Here is a 7165-nt window from a genome sequence, read left to right on the forward strand (position 1 = left end):
TTATTCTTAAGTACTTTGTTTTTTGATACTGTACAGTAGGAAGAAAAAGTTTTCCTTGACCCTCTTAGGGTCTCAGGCTGGGTGGGACAATTAAACTGACAAAGACAGGGGCACCTAGGTGGCTCAGTTGGTTAAGCGTCTGACTTTGGCTCAGGTCATGATCTCACGGTTCATGGGTTCAAGCCCCATGTCAGGCTCTGTGTTGACAGCTAGCTTAGAGCCTAGAGCCTGTCTTTGGATTCTGTATCTCCCTCTCTCTGACCCTCCCCTGCTCATGCTGTCTCTTTCTCTCTCTCTCAAAAATAAATAAAACATTTAAAAAACTTTTTAAAAAAATAAATAAACTCACAAAGACAGATTAACAGGAGAAAAGAAAGCCTGGATCCTGTCTTTGGATTCTCTATCTCCCTCTCTCTGACCCTTCCCTGCTCATGCTGTCGCTCTCTCTCTCTCTCAAAAATAAATAAAACAGGGGCGCCTGGGTGGCTCAGTCGGTTGAGCCTCCGACTTCGGCCCAGGTCATGATCTCTCCGTTTGAAGGTTGGAGCCCCGCGTCAGGCTCTGTGCTGACAGCCAGCTCAGAGCCCGGAGCCTACTTCAGATTCTGTGTCTCCCTCTCTCTCTGACCCTTCCCTGCTCACTCTCTCTCTCTCTCAGAAATAATTAAAACATTAAAAAAATAAATATATAGGGGCGCCTGGGTGGCTCAGTCGGTTAAGACTCTGACTTTGGCTCAGGTCATGCATGATCTCACGTTCGTGGGTTCGAGCCCGGTATCAGGCTCTGTGCTCTCAGAGCCTGGAGCCGGCTTCAGATTCTGTGTCTCCCTCTCTATCTCTCTGCCCCTCCCCCATTCATGCTGTATCTCTCTCTGTCTCAAAAATAAATAAAACATTTAAAAAAATAAATAAATAAAACATTTTAAAAAACTTAAAAAAAAACAATAAATAAACTCAAAAAGACAGATTAACAGGAGAAAAGCAAACACATTTATTTCAGTTTTACATGATGTGGGAGTCTTCATAAGGAAATGAAGACCTGAAGAAACAAGTTAAAAACTTGTTAGAATACTAGTTAGAAAGTAGTATTTTTATGCTAGGTTCAATAAGAGTGGGCAATCACATAGAAATATAGTAGGTTAAGGAGTATGTGGTAATTATAGTAAACATTGTCATCTTCTAAAAAAAATCATTTCTGTGTATTGCTGGAATATATAGATGCTAGATGACTTTTGTGTATCGGCTTTTGTACTCAAAATATTGCCGAACTCTCATGTTCATCTCAGTAGGCTCTGTACATATTTTTTTGAATTTCTTACACACATTATCTTATTGTGATTTCTTCCTTTCCAGTCTATATAGATTTTATTTCTTTTTTCTTGCCTTACTCCTTTCTTTAGTTCCCCTAGTACAATATTGAATAGAAGTGGAGGTGCCCGCATACTTTTCTTGTTTCTCATTTTAAAAGGAATCATTATTGGGGCACCTGGGTAGCTCAATAGGTTAAGTGTCCAACTTCAGCTCAGGTCATGATCTTGTGGTCTGCGAGTTTGAGCCCCACGTCAGGCTCTGTGCTGACAGCTATTTCAGATTCTGTGTCTCCCTCTCTCTCTCTACCCCTCCCTCTCCTGCTTGCACTCTCTCTCTCTTTCTCTCTCTCCCAATAATAAAAAACATTAAAAAATTTTTTAAAAAGGAATCGTTATTTATGATGTTTACTGTAAATTTTGTAAACACCCTTTATCAAATAAAATATTCCTAGTTTATTATGAAATTCTTCTGGGTGGGTATTGAATTTTATCCAAGAAAAATCTGCATCTACTAAGATCATCATATGATTTTTCTCCTTTAACCCTTAATATGGTGAATTACATTAATTGATTTTCTCATCTAATCTTAAATTCTAATTTAAGCTTAGAAGCTAATCTTAAATTCCTGAGTGAACCAATTTGGCTATGATGTATTATTTTGCTGACAATAAATTGCTGAAATTATGTTTCCAAGTTTTATGTCTGTATTTATTAGTGAGATTGGCCTGAAATTTCTGTTTCTCACATTCTCCAAGTCATATTTTGGCATTAGGTTATGATAGCCTCATAAAATGAGTTGAGAAATATTCTTTTTCTTTTTTCTTTTTTTTAATATTTCATTTTTAAGTAATCTCTACACCCAATGTGGGGCTTGACTCACAAGCCTGCTATCAAGAGTTGCATGCTCTACTGACTGAACCAGCCAGCACCCCTAATCTCTCTTTTTCTACACCCTAGAATAGCTTGTGTGAGATTAGGATTATTTATTCCTTGAATGTTTGGTAGAAGTCACAGGTAAAATTGTTTTGGCCTAGATTTTTCCCTGCAGAAAATATTTAACAATAGATTCAAGTTCCTAAATGGTTCTGAGTCTAGCCTTGTTTTCTATTTTAGCTTTTTAAACTTATATTTCTTGGAATTTTCCACTTTATCTAAATTTTCAAATTTAATTCATATAAAAAGTTTCATAGAGTTTTTTTATATGTAATTTCTGCTTCACGTATGATTATAACTTTTACTTTATTCACCACATTGTTGTGCGTTCTCTTTTTTCCTTGATCATCTTTACTGGAGGTGTGTAAAATTTATTAATCTTTCACAAATGCAGTGTTTAGCTTAGTTAGTCCTTTCCATTGTATGTTTGTGTTCAATTTTATTATTTTCTTATTTTTTCATTATTTTCAATCTTCTATTTCACTTTGCTGTTTTTCTAAGTCTTCCACTCTTCATATTTCAAACTGTTTTCTCTTCTAATGTAAGCTTTTAGATCTATAAATTTAACTACTTCTTTAGTTTTATCTCCCAACTTTTTACATATAATATAAAATCTTTAATATGTAGCATTTAAATATTGTCATATTTCCATAATGATTTGGTTTTTGATCCATGAGTTTCCAAATACATGGGTATTTCTAGTTATCTTTTAAAAAACAGATTCTTTTTTTTCTTTTTTGAGAGAGAGAGAGCAAGAATGCATATGTATGTGGAAAACGACTAAGTGTCCATCATCGGACGAATGGATCAAAAAGATGTGGTTTNTAGCCACCCAGGCACTCCCACAAAAAATTGATTCTTGACTTAATTGCCTTGCAGTAAGAAAACATGGTTTATGTGATACAAAAATTTCAAAATTTGTTGAAACTTGCCTTATAGCTCAATCTATGATCAACTTTAGAGAGGTTTCTGGATGGGCTCAAAAATAATTGACTTTTTTTTCTAATTCTATGATTTTGCATTTGGAATCCTACCTTTATCGGGACTTTCATTTAAACTGTGTGCTCAAAGTAGACAGCTTTCACTCCTGCCCCTGAGATCCCCAAGGCTGCAAACATCAGTATTTAAATTCACTAGATTCAGCAAATATCTTCCAGGCAAAAGTTGACTTTGGACCCCGCTTACCCCACTGGTTTCTGGCCTTTACTCTGTACTAGTGCTATTTTTTAACTTCTTGCCAGTGTATAGATGCCTTCCAGAATATATCTTTTAACATTTTACCCACTATTTTTATTGCTGTTAGTTTAATTGAAAGAATTCAGACATTTAACTGAGAATATGACTAGAAATGGAAATCCTTATTTTTATTTTTCATCGAAGATTTATTGGGTACCTACTATATGAGGAATAAGAGCTATAATTGTGATCTGTATTCAAGGTGAACTAGTAGCATGAGAAAAAGAGACATTGACCGGGGTAGGATAGTGGAGGCAACTAACCAGTGGTGAAAATGGGTGGTTATAAATACAGGTCTGGGAGAAAGCATGCCTGTGGATGAAACCCAGGGTCACTGCTTACTAGCTGTGAGACTTGAGGCAAGTCACTCAGTCTCTGCTTCAGTTCTTTTGTGGCAATAAATTGGTGTTAACAATAGAGATAACTCATAGGCTTGTAGTTAAAATTTCTAAAAGAACTGAGCATACAGTGATGGCCCAGAAAATGCTAAGTGGTCTTTGTCCTGTGAAAGGATTTCAATCTAAAATGGAACCAGAGGATATGAAATGGAGAATCTCACCCTCAGAAGAGAACTTAAGAACTGAGAGGCTGATTTCCTGTAAGTGCCTGGTTTACAGAAGACTGAGACTTATTTTCTGACCAGTGAACGTCTGCCAAGAGTCCTTCATCCTCAAGCCAATGAACTTACTGCTTGGAACCTGCTTGGACTTCCTCTTCTTTGCACTCCTTGCCCATAAAATGGACTCACTCCAAACCCTCAGTGGACTTGCTCAGAGCCTGCTACAGCACAGGTTTCCCAAATTGTAATTCCTCTGCTGTTCCTAGATACAGTCAAGTTCTGGTTATTCCAGCTTGCCTCACTAACCTCTTTATTGAGATTGACAGTCCTCACAGAAGAGATGCATAAACTGGGAACAACAAAGTTATTTTTCTAAGGTTTAATCACCTCTCATGGGAGCTGCCAAAGGGAGGGCATAAACACCACCTCTCTTCTCACTCCAAGCTGGGGAGACTTGATTCTTATTCTAGGGAAAATCCTCCCCACTTCTGGGTTGCCTTAAAGAGAACCCTTTTCACTGGCCCTCTCCCTCTTGACTTAGACCAGTCCCTCAGTGAGTTTAGAGTGTTAGGAATTAGAGACATAAAGGAAATCTCTTGCAGGCCACTTCTGCTTTCCAGAAGTTCCTTGAGACAAGCAGAATGCCTGGCTACATTGTTAAAATGGGATGGGGTGGGGGTGGGGGGTGGAAAGGAGAAAGAAGAAAATGCATGGAGAAAAATAGGAGTTAATATTTCAAAAATTATCCTGTTTCAAAGGGAATGACTAAAGCATGCCAGCTGGGAGGTGCAGGAGAGAAAATTAGAGAGGAAAAAGAATACCCAGGATGCCATGCTAGGGAACTTGGACTTTTTCCTCTAGGCACGGATGGCCAATAGCTTGTGCTACATACAGCTCAAATATGTCTACAATGGATCATAAGAGATGTGGCAAGGGCCTGATTGCTAGAGGGGTAACAACACATGGTTGTACAACTGTGGAAGATGCTGAAGGTGGCCAACATGGCAGTTCTCCAGAGAGCCTTAGAGTAGAAATGAATAGACTTGGTGTACATGGAATGAGTTAGAGGGAAATGAGACTCCCTCCTAGGATTTTTTCTGGCCAGGATGACTAAATGGGTGATGGCATATTAGCCAAGATAGGAGATTCAGGAGGAGAGGGTTGAAGAAGCAAACACGATGGGCGTGAAATGGAGATCACTGTGGGCCATGCTGGTGGCGGAGATGTCTAAAGCCACCAAGCATAGTCATGAGGCTCTCAGAGGGGTTTCTGGTTTATTGGAAGAGGAGGGAGTTTCAAGAAGGAAATCATGGTCAACTGTGTTTTACCCTACAGAGATTGTGAGAGAGAAGATTGAAGGAGATCCACCGTATTTGGCAACCAGAAGGTCATTGCTGACTTCAGCCTGAGCAATTTCAGGGGTGGAAGAGGAGCAGAAGCCGGAACAGGACTGTGAAGATGTGAAAAAGCAGAGACTCCTCTTTCCAGGTAGCCCGGCTGGAGAGTGAAGCTGTCCATATAAACCGATAGCCTGAGAAGGAACAAAGGAACAGTCTTCTCCTGCTTCTCTTCCCCCTTTCCTCTTCTCTTCTTCCCCCACTTCCTCCTTTATCTTAAGTGGTGGGAGAAGCCCGAGTCTTCTAAAGTTAAGGGATGAATCCAGAGTTGAGGAAAAGGGGACAACTAGCAGAGTGAGGGTCCCTCATGGAGCTGGAAGGTGGTGGGGTCCGAGGACAGGTGAAGGAAGACATTCCTTCCTCTGACATTCCAGTGGAGTAGGTGGGATTTGGGGGGTCCCCACAGATTTCTTAGGCATCAGGGGCGGGAAATGAAGGGATATCTTGCAACAAATGCTTAATGAGTCTTTACTTTGCTTAAGTGGTTGTGTAAATTAGGTGGACACTAGAGAATGAGGAAATATTAGAAATGTGAATCATTCAGAGTGAGGTATCAAACCTAAGATTGTTTGGAGGAAGGGAGGAGATAGCTAGGTCTTCCTGAATGATGAAAGGAAGGAAGCTTGGTAGAATGTTTCCCTCCCTAGACAGGAGATAGTGAAAATAGCCTGAGAGAAACAGGAAAAGTCTAAAGTGGGAAAAATGGAAGAAAGGAAAGAGAGCAAACAGTAACAGCATGTTTCAGGTTCTAGGCGTTAAGCTAAGTTAGGCACTCTATAGGCAAAACAATCCTGTGAGAAAGGCATTACTATTTCCATCTTACTGACGTAGAAAGTGAGGATCCAGCTATTTTCCTCTCTTCAATTCCACTTTTCCATAGTGGAGTAGAATGCTTTGAAACAATGGAGGAGAATTTCCAGTTCTTGTCTTTCTAAATTTTTATTTCACTTGGAAGCCAGGTGAAAGGCACAGAAAAGCGGAAAATTCCTAGTGTGCTTAGGCCAGTGAAACTATCATACTCCATAGGGCCTTGGTTAAGGATGGGGTTTCAAAGCTTGGCTGAATGAGAAAAGAGGCCAAAGGAACTTAGATGAGGAAGTGGTTGCTCTTGTTCCTCCTGCGGAACCACAGGGGGCCCCAGAGACTGGAAGCCCGTTTCCGGGGTACCAGCCCAACCCAGTCACACCACACTCCCTCTGTGGGAAAAAAAATTGTGCAGCCGCTGGGCTCACCACGCAGGAGCTTTACATAAGTGCCTATTTTCCAGGATCCTCAAAGTTATATAAATTATCATCATCAGAATGCATACTGAGAAATTAAATGACATCTGGAAGTAACACATGCACTTCCACTCATAACTTTCAATAATAGGCTGCAAAAAGATAAAAACTGTGGTAATATGGTTTCGGCAAGCCCTTTCTTAAAAGGTGTATTTTAAAATATGTAATGGGATGGGGGAGGAGAGGGGAAGGGAGAATAACCCAACAGGCGAAGTAGCTGCTACTGTTCAAAAGTGGATTATAAAACATTCAACTGTATACCTTTTTTGGCACTTTAACATTAATTTTTTCGGCAATTGGGCTCTAAGTTCCACGTGACGCGCCGCAGGGGTTGCCATGGAGACTAGCAGAAACTTTCTTTTTTTTAGAAAAGTATCCCTAGCGTTGCCCCAGGCAAGAGAGAGGCCAGTGCCGTGGACGAGCCGCCGCCACCGCGCATTCGACTAACGCC

The sequence above is a fragment of the Crocuta crocuta genome, unplaced genomic scaffold (assembly GCF_008692635.1).
Source record: "Crocuta crocuta isolate KB4526 unplaced genomic scaffold, BGI_CrCroc_1.0 scaffold26, whole genome shotgun sequence".
NCBI classification, from domain to species: Eukaryota; Metazoa; Chordata; class Mammalia; order Carnivora; family Hyaenidae; genus Crocuta; species Crocuta crocuta.